This window comes from Condylostylus longicornis, unplaced genomic scaffold, assembly GCF_029603195.1.
Source record: "Condylostylus longicornis isolate FDR11 unplaced genomic scaffold, ASM2960319v2 ptg000020l, whole genome shotgun sequence".
Classification (NCBI taxonomy): Eukaryota; Metazoa; Arthropoda; class Insecta; order Diptera; family Dolichopodidae; genus Condylostylus; species Condylostylus longicornis.
Genome location: NW_026577989.1, coordinates 1,975,254 through 1,991,821, shown reverse-complemented (window position 1 = coordinate 1,991,821; position 16,568 = coordinate 1,975,254). Strand labels below are relative to the sequence as shown.

Genomic DNA, 16,568 nt, shown 5'->3' with positions numbered 1-16,568 from the left:
TAAAAATTATATTCCATATTATTATAGCTTAATATAACAATACTTATAAAATTAAAAAAATGTATTAGTATACAATTTACAATTCATGACTTTCGATATTAAAAACTAAGAAAAATAAACCTTAAATATTTAATATACATATAAGGAGAAAACTACGGCAGGCTACTTACCTACCTACTTAAAAATTCTATAACGTAATGAACCTGGGGCCTAGCATCTATGATATCATGCACTAGCCCTATGCTCCCCTCCTACGAGTGCAGAAGGAAAAAAAAATCAAAATTTACAAATTATTTTTAAAGCTTTCAATATTAACTGAATTTTTTTAATTAGGAATCTTTCCCGGAAAAAAACAGCAAATTCTTCTAATTAATCCTAATTAATTGGAATAATTGGATTCAGGAATATAGTACCAATGTGGGAGTCCCAAACCAAATGCAAGTTTACAAAATTATTTTCTTTATTCACAATTTTTTTAGTTTTAAATTGTGTAATTCCAAAAATGTTATTAATGACAAAAAATCACTTGATTTTTTTTCTAATCTCTCAAATATATTGTTCCTGATTGGTAAATTTGGAAAAAATAATTTTAATTCACAATAGTAAAATTTGTATAAAATGTAATTCATAAAATATTCATCTCTAACATCAAAGCATATGCGGACTTTAGCTTGATTTCCCTATAATAAAGATATTAAACAGTTTTTAAAATTTGAATTTTATAAAATTCCAAAATCATATGGCAAAATTGAATCAAGTCCCACAAAATACCCCACAACTAAATTAATGTTCACATATGAATTTTAGTGTTTTTATGAAATGCATTAAAAATCGCCTGTACGTTACAAACAATTTCATTACAATACCAAAATTAAAATAGATAAGTGGCTTTACAACAACAAGTTCAAAATTTAATTTAAAAAAACTTAATTACATTCTTTTGAGTTTTTCACCTCATTATATACCTATATAAAATAATTATCATGTAATTAGTTATTCTTTGATTCTTAGGAATTAGTTTAATTCGAATGAACAACATAATTAATACTCTTATTAAAAATTACATATGAGAAATAATTATTATAATAGCAAAAATTTTTTTTTCATACTTAAAATATTGTACACAAACACACTATAATAATATGTGCATACGTATGTGCGAGGTTATCAACAACAAAATATCAAGATCATTCACTTGATACCATAAAATTCAAGAGCAACAAATTATATAATTATTAGAAAATCACTTAACATATTATTTATCACCTTTAAGGTGTTATTTAAAAAAAAAATTTTTTTTTTTCTTAGTTTGAAAACAAAAAGTACACTTTGTAGCTTGAAATTTATTTGGTAATTATTCTTATATAACAAAATATTTTGCCTTAATATAGAATTTCTCTGATAACCTTATTTTGAAAATTATTTTGTAATGAATGTATAGGAACCATTTGTGAAATTATTGTGAATGAAAATTGTTTTACTGCAATTATATCAAAAAAATATATTGTTCATTATTGAGCAAAATTATTGCAGAACATATCGAAATTTGAAAAAAAAAAAAAATATAATTCTGTGGTTACAAGTAATACCTATGTAAATGTAGTTTTTTTATATTAAAATAAATTTGATATATTTAGAGTAGTTAATCAAACATACATATGTATATTGGGCCAAAATGTGTTTACCTTATTAAATTTCGGAGTAACAAATGAAAATACAATAAGCAACATTTTTATTTTTATTGCTTTTTATAAATATTTAATTTAAATTATATCTAAATTTTAGAACAGACTTAAACAAGTTCTTTTTATACTTATACAACCACGGAACAATAAAATAAGAAAATTTTCTATAGACTTATACTTTAGAATTGTGATTGTGCTCAATTATCCCTTTCTTAATTCCAAGCTGCCTTTTATAGGTAATTTCCTTCTTTATGATTTTCAAATTTAACCACCTAAGAACTTTAGTTACTTAATTTTTATTTAAGTATTCTTAAGGCGGAATGAAAACTAAAATTATACTGCAACTACCCGTTTTTCATAAATTAATTCATGTAATATTTGTATGAAAGGGTTAAAAATATTAAAATTTCGTATAGTTTTATAAAATAGGTGAGAATCCGAATCATTACTTAAAATTGAGCACAACAACAGAATGTTGTTTCAAATAATAATAATTTATAACTTTTTTGTAATAGAATTTTATTTACTTATACATGACAACATTAAAATTGTCCGAATTGAACTATATATTCTACTTTATTTATAGACTTGATTATGTAGAATTCAAATAATTTTAATGTATTAATATATTTTCTGAGCTTAAATTAGCTTAAAACATTGTGTTTATATATAATTTATAATGATATACAAAAGACAATTTTTGTAATTACACAATAGAACTACTATTTTTGAGTGGCACTGTTTTAAATGAAAAAATAATATGTGACACCACAGAAAAAAATTTTTTTATTAAATTTATTGCGTGTGAGAATATTAAATTTCATCGAAAATTTTTAATAATTACTAAAATAAATTAATTTCTATAATTTTTTAAGATAAATGCTATTGGCTAAATCCTTTCAATTCGATAATGTTCAATAAATAATATTAGCAATATTTTTTCCAATTAAAATTTTAAAATCCTATTAATTACGAAGATCAAATGTTGATAATTTTAATTTCATAATCAAATATTAATTCCGTAATATCAAATACAATATCATAACTGGAGGAAAATTAATAAGATTAACAGATAACATTACTGTTCAAAAATAAATGGACTTATTTTTTTTTTTTTTTAATAATTTTCGCATATTTAATAATTTTTGTGTAATCTACAGTGTCTTCCTTGAGTAACATAATGTGGCAATATGGTTGTTTAATTTAATTCAGAAATCAGATGTCAAATTAAATTTCGACTGAATATTTTAGATATTAATGAACAAGCTGAATTAGATTTAAATTTGATTTTAGTAAGGAATTCGAACTATTTCAAAATTAATTAATTCAATTTTCAAATTAAAAATTGTAATTATTTATTAAAATTATTTTTAATATTATTTTAATTTTCCTACCTTGTGATTGACAGTATCCAAAAATTGAAAATAAAATTGGCAGAAAAATTATTCGAAATTTATAGAAATCCATTTTGAAATCCTTGATTATTATTTAAGTTTTATAATAGATTTTTTTTTATAATTTTTAAAAAAAAAATTTATTCTCTTTTTAAAATATCTAATAAATATTTAATAAAAAATTTATTTTAGAAAATTTTTCTCTTCACTCTGAAATCGTTAAAATAATTCTTTTAATTTAAAAACCATTTTAATTTTATTTTAAATATTTTAATTATTAAATTTTGTTAATAAATTTTATAAAACAAGATTTTAATTAATTAATTATTATATTTTTTAATTTTGAAATATTTTCTATTTTTTTTTAATTATTTTTCGGAAATATTCATTAAATTTGCAAGTTATAATTTTATAGCACCGCACACATGATTTTAATTAATAATATGAAAAAAATTATTTGCTTTTTCTTATAAGGGCTCTTCTTTTTATCCTCCAAAATTATCCTTAAATTAGGGATCATTTATTTTATCCCACAACATTTATATGTTGGACATTATCCAATTTTCAAATTTATTGTTAATTTTTATCATACTCTGCGTAATTTTTTAAAAATTCAAAAAGAAAAATTCAAGAACCAAAATTTTTTAATTTATTTTTTTAAATATTGCACTCAAATGCCTTGGATGTATTAATCATACTTTGATTCTACAACAATGTTAACCATTAAAAATTGCAAAAGTAAAAAACAAAAAACAAAAATTTTAACTGAAAAGGACAAACAATTGTGAAAAAAAAATCAAATTTTCTTTTTTGTTTTTCCGTTCGCTACAATTTCCAATAATCTTCACCCGTTCGCGATTATATTTTAACTGAATTTTAATTCAATTGAATTTTGTATGGTTCAATTGCATACACGCAAAACAAAAAAAAAATGAAAAAAAAAAGCTGAAACAGAAAAGAAATACAAAAAAAAAAAAACACAGTTAAAAACAAATAAGAAGTTTTCCAACATTTAAATTTGTTGTTTTTTTGTTGTAATTTTTGTGCAGCAACAGCAGCAGTAAACAATAGAGCAGTTTAAAGCAACAACCAAAATAAAAACAAAAATAAAATGAAAACAATACCCAAGAAATTTTTACGAAAAATCAACCAAATCTTAAGCAAAAGTCAGGTTAAACAGCTTTTGAACAGTCGCATTCCTCTACATGGTACTCTCGTATTCATTATATTCCATAATGGTTAAAAGAAGTGAAACTTTCATAATAAATTTCAAAATACCCATATAATATTTTTTACAAGCGACAAAACTACAAATCAAATACTACAAATTTTGTTTTTATATCTTTACAATGTTTACAAAAAAAAAAATAATCAGCTGTAAACTTGTTTACTTTTTTTTTTTTTGCTCTTTCTTTGAAATTTGAAGCTTAATTAAAAGTTTTCATATACATACTTGGGTTTGAAGCTTAAAAGCTTAAATTTTAATTTAGATTCGTCATTATTGTTAACTGTTTTCAATGCGTAAACTTTAACATAACGGTTCAAGTATATAAAGTTTAAAATGACTCGAGCTCGCTATCAAGTTGAGCTTTTAATTTGTGATTTTTCTTTTTCTTCGTTTTTTTCTTAACGAAGAATTAAGAGAGTTGTTCGTTTAATTTATTGTTTTTCTATTCGGAAAGTTAAAAGTTTTTGTGTTTGAAAAATATTATTTATTTTTAATAAATATTTTTAAAAGTTTTAGTAATTAAAAAATTATATTATTTGAAAATTGCATACATTTAGGCGAAATGTATTTCTATTTCAATGCTTTAGGCAAATATTACAAATTTTTTTTTTCAAATATAATTGAATACTATTTTATCTAATTTTATATGTGTTGATTTGTTAATAAAAATTTTAATTATCTATTAAATGCAATATGATATTTTCAATTTGTAATTTCGTTAACAAAAATGTTAAAATGTCGCCTATAATTAATAATTTTTTTGGTCTAATCAAATGGTATTTATTTTACCATAACCGAATTCTAATGATAAAATATTAAAAATTTATCTTAGTTTTTCGATAAAATTAAAAAATTATGTTTTGTTAAATAAATGCAATATTAATTTTTTAGTTGTATTTAATTTTTAAGATTTCAGAAATGAACGTACAGTCTTTAAAATAAATTTCGAAAATCTGGAATAAAAACATAAATTTGAGGCTCAATTTTAAACTATGATGCGTCTTTTAAAAATATTAGAGAACTTCATTTAATTTTTTAACCCAAAAACTATATCGTGAGTTTAATACTACAACCAGATAACTCGGAAATTTTATATTTTTAGATAATTGACCCCGGTGTCATAAAATCTAATGCTCTTTCATCTGCAAGCTCTTTCATCTGCCATCAACATCTAACCTTAAAAATGTTCTTACATATCTGAAAATGATAATATCAAAACTAGACATCTTCATGATGATTTATTGCTATATTTTGTATCTATATAAGTCAATACCTCTGAATCAATAATTTCAACTTATCTAGTTGTAGCATTAACCTCACAATATGTTTATCGATTTTACGATGCCTGGCTAGAAAATTGAATAAAATATGTGTAATATTTGTTCCTGTATTCAATTTTAATACAATAAAAGCACCTCTAATCAACATTATTTTAAATATATAATAGAATAAACTTGGTAAGTTTAACATAAGTATGACAAGAGTATGAAATTACAAGAATGACCCTAAAAATCACAAAGAATTTTTACTAAAGAATTTCGAAGCATTTTTTATATTAAGAAATTCAAAAATATTTTCTCTTAAATTGAATAAACTTTTAACATCGTAAATATTTCTCTTAAATAATGATCCAGTTTTTTTTTTTTCTTTTCTCAATGTTAATTTCAATATTAAAGGAAAACTTTAAAACCTTACGAAATGATTTATGTGTGTTTATTTTTTTATTTTTATTTTAATATTTTCGCTTAAAGATGCAAATTTCAATTTATTTTGATTTTAAAGCTTTTGAAGGTCATTCGTTAAAATATCAACATATGTAGATGTATGTATGTGCATTAAATAATATATGTGGGGTGTACATATGTGTTAAATATGTGATTATGTAAATAAAAAAAAAAATAAATAAATCTAAATATTTAGATTGATAAATGTTCAGTGATTTTGGACATTAAAATATTTTGGTCAATGTGTTTACAAAATAACAAAAAAAAAAAAAAAAACAAAATTATTTCATGCAAAAAGTCCATGAACTTTAAGAGTGAATAACGTTACTTTTCTATATGAATATTTTATGGAATTGGCAGGATTTCTGCTTTAATTTTTTATTTGAAGTGGAAAATAAAAAAATAAAATCAAAAAAAGAAAATTATTGTGAAAAAAAGTTTCTCGCTTGAGTTTTTTGTTTATTTTTTTTTTTTTTTTTTCAAATATTTTTATAAGTTGTTGGACGGAATTGAATTTAATTTAAGAATTTAAACATAATTAAAAATTAATATTAACATGAATTTTAAAAATGTAGTTTTTTAAAGTGAGTTTAGTAGGTACACAATATTAATTTTTCAATTGTTTGATTTTATTTAATTTTTCATTTTGAAATTTTAAAATATTTAAGTATGCCACAGAATGGCAAAGCGTTTCGAAAATTTTCAAATTGAATAATGAACTTTAGTGCTTAGAATTTCTGCTCTTTGAAAAAAAATTATTTAACATTTAAAAAAATTTTTCCTTTTAAATTATTGCGGTTTATAGAGTAATTGGCTATACAAAATGAGAAAAATGATAATTAATTCAAAGATGTCCAAAAATAATGGAAAATAACAATCAAAAACATTTCTCTAATATACCTATATGCATTTAAAATTTAGATTTTGTTTACTCGTTTTTTAAACTAAATTATACTTAAATAACTTCACCTGTTAGCCAAACCTTAATATACAAATTTTTAAGTAAAACAAATTATTATTAATTTTTTATTTCTTAAAAAATCTACTTATTTATATTTATTTTGCATAATGCAGTCAAATATATTAACAAGTTTATTATTCTAACCGAAAAAAAAACCGTTATTAAATTTTTCATTATACACACATTTGCATACAACAAAAGCAATTTAATTATTCAAACCAATTCAAATAATATTTATTCTACGAATTCCTATATATATTTTACGCTTATATATTTTTCACATTTCTAGCTATATCATATCAAAAAAATAGTAGGCATATTTAATTTACTTTATGAAATAAATTAATATTATATTTTAACTGGAAATTCAAGTTTCATTACATTGAAAATATATTAACATTTATTTGTAAAGTAAAGATGAAATAAAAATATTTTGTAGTTATAGTTAATCGGTGACAAAATAATCGCAAGTCAAAAAATATTTCATGCTTACTTAATGACCGATTATATTTATAAATTTGTGTGTACATTTAACTCTCTTACTGCTATTAGAATACATACATTAATATTTGTACCATGTACACAACATTTATAATAACACGTACTAATTAGTAAAAGTTTTAAGTAACTTAAAATTTTTAAGAAAAAATTTAAATATCAGACTAAATGACTTTTTCATGAGACTGACAAAAAGATTCTTAACAGTAGAAAAATAACTCTTAATAATAGTACATATTTTCTTAAAATATCAACTTTAATAAATTAATATTACTGAAAATCATTGACTCAATATTTTATTTAACATTACTGTTGCGCTGTGCTATTAAATACAATAATAACATTAAACATCTTCATATTGATTACTTTACCATAATATAATGGTTTTATACTCACCAAAAATTATTCATCTATTCTCTCAAATTTTAAAGAGAAAACAAAACAAATAAAATTGTTAGTCATCATCTTCATTAAATATTTTTTGAGAAGAGCTTTTAAAACGTCCTTGAGAGCTTTCAAAATAATCATTATCATCATTCATCATCATCACATTTTATAAAATATTTATAGTGATTAGTGAACAGAAATTCAAACTGTAAATTAAACTTAAATGAAAAAAAAATAAAATCAGTAAGTGCTTTTCTCTCTGTTAACAGAAAATTGTTGTTGTAAATGTAGGCGAATAAAATTTATGTTTGTGCTTTTATTTTGTTTTCATTTTGTCTTTTTTTTTTAGCTTTTCTAGTTTTAATAATAACATTGCGTTCAGTTGGATGTACGTGACGAGATGAAAATAAGAGAATGATGTGAATAAAGAGAATGTATGTAAATAAAATGAGAGAATGATTAAAGAGAAAAATTTAATTTTTATTTTAAAATTTCTTCCTTTGCTTTTCTTATTTTTTTTTCAATTTTTCTCTTCATTCTTATAATTTTTATATTTTTTTTTGCTTTTGGTATTATTTTGGTTTGTTTGTGGTTTTTTGTCTTCTTTTTTATGCTTCTTGATAAAAATATCGGTTGAATATTTTTTTTTAATTTCTTTTTGTTTTTCTTTTCTTCTTCTTCTTCTTCTGTTTATTTTCTTTTTTGTTATTATTGTTATTATTATTTATTTTATGTACTTACTTGCGCTTAATGGTTTACCGTTAAATTAAAGTTAAATTTCAATTCAGTTTAATTTTAAACGCGAACAGCTTTACAGCGTTTTAAAAAAAAAAAAACAAAAAACAAAAAAAAACAATATTTGCGTCGTTTTCTGGTTTTTTTATTCTGTTTGTGTTAAAATTCCAAAAAAAATAAAATAAAATTTTTTAAAAAAATTTTTTGGATTAAAAGCGGGCTTACACTTGCTTTAAGTTTTTACGTTTCTTTTCTTGGTTTTTGTGTTAAATCTTGATTTAATAAAATATTCAATTCCTTCAAAGGATTCTATTTTAAAAAGTGGAACGCATCAAAATAATTTTTTTTTGTAAAGTGGAAAAAAACCTATTTTGGATTTGATTCCATTTGTGTAGTAAGGGTAATAAAGATTTGCAATTAAAGGAAAAACAAATAGAAAATTTGAAATAATTAAAAAATTTTGAAAGATAAAAAAAATTTTTTTTTTGAATAAAAATTAATTTGAAATTTTTACAAGTGCTTTTAAAATCTAAATTTTAAATTAATCGAGTCCCAAAATTAATTTTAGTTTTCGTAAATAAAATACAAAACAATTTTTGTTTTAAAATTAAATTTTTTAAAAATTGAAAAGAAGAGTGAGATACAAAATTTTTGGAGTATTTTCTAGCAGTTTTGTAAAAAAAAATAATTTACTTAAATGGTCAAAAGTTCAGATTTTAATTAAAGTTTTCCTTGAAAACGGCAATTTGATGCCTCTAAAATTTAGTGGTTCTTATATGTAGATCCTTTAATTTATTTAATAATTCAAACTTTTTAAGAAAAACTTTAAATACCAGAATAAGTGACTATCTTACATAGACGTGTTCATATCTAGGGCAATTTTAAAAAATTACAATAAATAGTAGTACCTAAGAATTTTGTGAAATTTAAGGTTTACAAATATTATGTAGGAACTATTGCAAAAATTCAAAATATTAAAAAAAACAATATTTTAAAAAATATTTGAAAAATTTCATTGGTACTCGTATATCAAATAAAAAACATATTTTTCAAAATATTTTTGCCATATACTCTTAAATTTAATTTAGAATTAAAATTAAAAATTTACTTATAAAATAAAACAAAAAATTAATTATAAAAATCAAGATCTCTTATGCTCTTGTAATATAAATGATCGTCTTCTAATTACAGCCGTAATCTACAAATTATATAAATATATTTATATCCGTGAATGTTCTTTTAACTACTTATTAGGATTCCCTCACTGCAATTATAATATATAGAATACAATTTTAGGGCAATTACACGTATGTCCAGAAAACATCCTGGTTGTAATTCATTCTTACTTTATTTGAACAAGAAAATGTAGAATGTCCAATGAATAACACTCATTTTCAAATGACAGACAACTTTTTAAAGATTTTTGAGAATTTTTACTTTTCAAGTGGTACTGATGAACAATAATTACAAGAACTTTCAATGACTAATATAATTATGTATGAATAATATATAATAAATTTATGCTAAATCGCTTAATAATCTTAATAATCTTAAAATATTTTTTCAGAATGAGAAAAAAAAATTTATTTTTCCCCTAAATTTTTTTACAAATTCTTTTATTCAATCATTGTTTTATTTTAATATTGGTTAAATCATCACCATAATTTTTAATTGGATTTCTTGAAAAAACTATTGTGTAATTTATTAAAACAAAAGTTCGCAGCTATATTACCAAAAAAAAATAAAAGGCAGTGAAAAGGGGTTTCTTTTATAATTACAATATAAATCATAAATTCCCAAAATCCAGAATGGAAGCGAAATAGCGTAGAAACCAAAAATTTCCATTGTATTGTGCTCATGTTTAAGGATTTGAATGAAAAATGATCGTAAATCAAGGATAACCATTGTATGCCATAAATCTGATTTAAGTAGATAATGTTTGAATGGAAGGAAAAAACAAATTTTTTTTTTTGCTTAGAATTGGCGCAGGTAAAAAATTTTAATAAAAAAAAAGGTTTGAATTTTTTTTTTATTTTCCCTTTAATTTCCGCTAGATTAATTTCAATTTTTTGATTATTTTTTACTTGGAAATAATATGGCCCATAGATGTCGTAATATACTTGATATCGATTGCGTTCGCATTATTATTATTTGCATTTGGTATAAGTATTTATTTTTCATTTCAACCAAAAAAATTTCAAATTTATCTTATTTAAAGTTTATGTGATGAAAGTAGAGAATTACATATTTAAGATTAAGCCGCAGTACACAGATATTATACAACAATATCATTTTAAATTAACACTTTAAAATTTATATTCAACAATAATCAGAGTGAAAAATATAAGACGATAAGCCACATTTGGAATAAAACAAAAACAAATTTAAAACCATTTTTGAATATTTTTTTTTTTAATTTGTTTTAGCAATGCCACACTAACGTATGGTATTTGAAATTTTAATATTTAAACTTCTTCTATTACATTGGTAATTTAGAAACATTTAAATATAATTGGTTTGAGTCTTCGGTAACTATTACTTATATTTTGTAGTTAAACATCAGCTATTTAAAATTATAAAATAGAATATGAGCTCAAATTTGATTTGATCCTGTAATATGGTTTAATTTTTGGGTTTCTAATAATAATCGAATTTCATTTGAAAAACTTAATTTTTGGATATCATAATATAAAAGGATTCTTTTGTTGTTTTGTGAGCTATTTTCAATTCATACATATTAACTGTTATACTAAATATTTCAATAAGCACTACTTACAAGATTTTATACTAATTAAATTATGCTAATACTATTAACTTACAATTTTATATCAAATTATTGGCGTATTTCTTTAGCCGCAATTATTTTAATTAAAGAGGCCTCTTAAATTTTAAACTTATGTTATAAAATTTTAATCGAGACAATAAATTCAGTACATTCGAGTAAAATTGACACTTCTACATTCAATAATATACACATACAGAAGATTGTTAGTGTTGCCATGTTAAGTAGTTTTTTATAAAACAAATTTAGAAAAATCTTTAAAATTAAGTTTTTATTTTCTAATACGTTATCTGTTTAGCTCTTATTTAAAGCTTTTTAAGTAGATACACATAAGTATTTATAAATTCACTTAGCAATTTTTTGTTTAAAGAAAGCATGAATGTATGCACATATACAGCAAGTTTTAAGTGAAAACTATAAAATAAACAACAAAGATACAAAAAAAAATTATTAATTATAGATTCAAAAAAAAAAAAAAAAAAACAAAATAAAACAACAAAATTTCAAATCTTTGCGTAGGTTTGTTATTTGCACCCCAAAAATTATACCATAAAAACCTAAGCGTTAGATAGAAAAACAAATATTGAATAATTTATAAAAGCTATACCTAACCTAAATGAAATTCATGGTACAAGAAACCAAACCAATAAAAATATTTAATAGTAAAAAATTTAGCTAGTTAAAAAAGAAGTAAAAAAAAAAAAAATAATAACAGAAAAAGGGTAAGTGAGGAAGAAGAAGAAGAAGAAGAAAAAAAAGTCTTCAATTAAATTTAAGATTTACGCTAAGTACTGTTTATCTCTTCACCGCAGTCTCATTCTCATTCACTGTCTCACTCTTTTTTTTTTTTTTTTGCTTTTTTCTTTTGATAATTTTCATTAAATTAAATTAACAATGAATTTTTGTTTAGTAGTGTTTTTTTTTATTTAAAAGTTTAAAATTAAAATTAAAAAAAATTGTTTTGTACTTATTATTTTTTTTTTCTTACTTATTTTAATTTAAATAAAAAAAAAACACATAACAAAAAGCCTACAACTAAAAAATAAAAATAAATCGTAAAGTGAATTAAACAAAAGAAAACACGAAAAAAAAATAATAATAATAAATAAAAGAGGCAAAAGATATTTACGCTAGAAATAGAAAAAAAAGAGAAAAAGAAATAAGAAAAACAAGAAGAGAAGTGAATAAAAATTCAACAAAAACAACAACAATAATAACAATAATGTTAGATAGGGACAAAAAAATGGATATTAATACAATCGCCACCAGAAGGAGCTGTTGTAGTTCTTTGTATCATCATTACAATTACTACTGGCTTACAATTTCATTTGTGATTTTGTCATCGCTAATTGGATATGCCCATTTACAAGGTAAGTTAGTATCTATACACGTATAAACTTATAGTAAACTAAACAGAATGTGTACAATTGTACAAACATACATGTGACTATTATTGAAAAGCTATTTTGAAACGCACAATAATTTTCATTCTTAATCGTGGGTAATTTGTTTTTTTTTTTTAGTTATTTATTTTGTTTTTATCTTTTGTCTTTTGGTTTTTTAGTTTTTTGTCGTTATCATGGGGACAAAAAATATTAAAAAAAAAATTTTTTTTCTTCTTCTTTTCAAAATAAAAAAAATAATTTGCTATTCTAGTTTTGATGTCTTTTGTCTGTTTTTTTTTTTTTTGTATGTTTTGTTGGTTACGAAAGCTTAAAAAGAATATAAAATTTTTGTATATATATTTATTTTGAGAAATTTTATTTAACCCTTTAAAAGATTTTTAATATTATAAAATAGTTACCGTTAAAAAAATTAATTATCTACGTCACTTAACATTAGAGTTAATCTTAACGCTAACTAACCCTGGTTTCCAGATTTTACGAAAATCAATCTTCGAATTGCGCTTCAACAATCTCTAAACTTTATCTTATCTTTTACTTAAAGACTGCAAAATAAAAATTTACAGAAAAACGAATTTAAAATTTACATTGTCAAAATCATATGAGTTGACTTTCAGTTTTGACGTTTGGCAACTTATCTTAAAAATTTCACACTTTATTACAATTGATGCAGAATATACAAAAAGAAGGAATCAAAAATATGTTATCTATGGCTGAGTTTGAACTAATTAAGGCAATTGACATTTAAAATTCAGTTATTTTTTTGATGTTACCAGTATGTCGAAAAAATTTTAGAATCAATTTCTGTGTATAATAGATGGCCAGTGAATACTATAAATGAGGGTATTCAGGGGAATTACATTGCAAAATTTACTTAATTAATTTCGACATTTATTTTAATCGTTAAAAAATTTATCTTATTTTATGATACAAACACTATGAACGGGTTAAATAAATAAACATTTTATTGTAATTTTTTGTTGTGATTCATAAAATATCATAAGATCCGGGCTATTTTATTTTATCTACTTTTTATTCCTTATTTGTTTTACTAAAATATACAATCATATATATATATGTATGTATATTTATGTAGAAAATTTAAAGGACACATTTATAGATTGGACATTGTCAGCTTCTATTCTGTCAAACTATTAAAAACAAATCACTAATTTTATATTCAATGTACAAAAGATATTTAAACTGACTGCGATACTTAGATTTTATTGGAATTCTTTTCAAATTTTATCTACATTGTTCGAATACGAGTACAAGGCAATAATGTGGTTGACGATTTTTTTTTTCATGATGATGATGATGAGCTCATTTTATGCAAATTTTCATATTAAGGAGGGAGAGAATTCGCATTTTTTTTTTTTTTTCTTAAAAATGTAAATTTTTTTACTGATTTTATTGATTTTTTACTTTAAATTTTTTCTATAAATTTATTATATATATGAGTATGTATGTATATATAAAGATTTGAGTGAATTTGCTTTACTAAATTGGAAGCAGGAATAAAGAATTGCTGTTGAATTTTTATTATCTATTTAGAATAAATAAGGTATGATCTTTTTTTTTATTGGTTTTTGTATTTTTACACAGGTTTTTACTTTAATTGGGAATTCAAGTCGTTGAGAATAAGAGGAATTAAAAAAAAAACTGTAAATAAAATGTATTTTAATTAGAAAATTAAAGAATTTTTTTTTTGTAATTTTGCACTACGCAAAGATCCCATATATAAAAAATATATAATTGAATAAAATTAATTGTAACGTTAAAAGTTCTATAAGAGTTAATATGAATGTAAAAGTTTAATAAACTCAAACAATTAAATTAAAATGTAAAAAAAAAATATAAATTTAAATTGAAATACGCCTTGAAATCATATGCAAATAGTGGGTGATTATGAATTTAAAGATTTTAAATTGAAGAAATAAAATGTGTATTGCCGCAATCACCCACTGAAAATAGTTGAGTCATAAATTTTTTCGCAATATTTTTAATAATAATTGCTAAATGCAATTTTATTTGTATGCAATTCTAAACATTTACGATCTTCTTCATTAAATTATTTTTTTTTGTTAGAATGAAATTTTTAATTAATTTAATTTAAAACTGCAAGTGTGATTCATATTTCAGGCATCCAATTACTGTAATCCTGTTATAAACCTAAAATATTTTAATTTCATTGAATGCCTTCCTCTAATATCAGTAAATTCCTGTTTAGACAATTGATAAAATGAGACTAGATTTAATATAAATATGGGAAAATGTTATAGTTCAGCACATAACGGTTCTTATTTAATATCATACTCTAATGAAAATTGCAATTTTCAATAATTGATACGAGATCTTTTGAATAAATGAGATCGAGCGGTGATCAGTCTAATTTTACAAAAGAATTTAATTAAATTTTTAATAGTTTATGTCCAGAAATTTTATGAGCTAAAATCAATTTGAAATTATTGTGAACTTAGAAAATTTTAAATGTTTACATTGAAAAATTTTTTTTATATACTTAAAATAGAAAAATTTTTTGTACTTACCTACTTGTTCGTTACTGAGTTCGTTTAAAGATCGTTACTGAGTTAATCCTTCTTAATATGACATGATTCAATTTGCCGTTTTATATAGTTGGCATTATTTTATTAATATTTATTCATTATGTGTTAGAGCTCAATTCATTTTCAAAAATCTCACCGATTTAGATTTTGGAATTTTATAAAAACCACTGAGAATGTGAAATTTTTTAAATAATAGAAAATTCAATTCATATTCAACCTATATTAAATCAAATTAATTAATTAATTGAATTCCAAAATCTCATATTTTTCACAAAAAATTAATTTAATATTTTAATTATTACTAATTATAAATTTTATTGAATTATGAAATTTATACTATCATAAATTAAGTATAAAATTTATTTTATACATGTAGTGTAGATATTTATTGTCGAAATAAGTTACTTAAAATAAATTTCACATATTATTTAAGTATTAAATTTATTTGTTAAACTTGTTTTCTTTTAATTTTTATGTATATTATTATTATGAGATTCACAATATTCACAATATTATGAGATGAGATGATCTTCATCTCATATTTCAACAAAGGTTTATTAATTTAATAATTTTTAGGTTATCAAATTAATAATATTTTCATATATCTTTACAAAATAATATTTAATAAATTATTAATTTCTCATTTTGTTTTTTTCATATTTTGTTTATGACCTACAAACCAGATTGCAAAGTAGCACTAACCAACTCAATTTCTTATTTTTCTTTTTGATAATATTTTAATTTGTAAACCCTATAAGCCTCATTTATGTGACAATTTGTATATTACAAAATGCTCATTTATCATTATTTAAAAAAAATCAAAAAATTAAAAGAAAATAAAATATTAAAAGATCGCATATCAAAAAATATTGATGTCACAAGTTGTGATAGAATTTATGTAAAGCCTAAAAAAAAAGAAAATTTCTTATTCATTTCTCAAAATATTTGCAATGTAATAAAATATTATACTTTTTATTTTCTTGTTTTATATTCAAATTTAATGTATGTAAATTAATATAAATGAAATTTGCATAATATTCGAATTAAAAGCACATAAAATAGCCAATGCTGCCGCCTTTTTATTATTACAAATTGGAAAAAGGAGGAGTACAAAAACAACAGAGACTAAAATTTCACAAATTTAATATTACAATTCATAATAATTATCACAAAATAAAAAAAATATATTTGAGATTTATAAAGC

General features: G+C 21.5%; 1 long non-coding RNA gene across 1 annotated transcript in view; it reads left to right on the top strand.

Annotated features, from left to right (window-relative positions):
* Positions 1 to 8,755: 8,755 nt before the first annotated feature.
* LOC129606685 (uncharacterized) overlaps positions 8,756 to 16,568 on the top strand; it is a 40,805-nt gene continuing 32,992 nt past the window's right edge. Inside the window, exons 1-2 of the long non-coding RNA XR_008696772.1 lie at positions 8,756 to 9,012; positions 12,423 to 12,764. This is a non-coding gene — a long non-coding RNA (uncharacterized LOC129606685). The remainder of the gene's footprint in view (positions 9,013 to 12,422; positions 12,765 to 16,568) is intronic.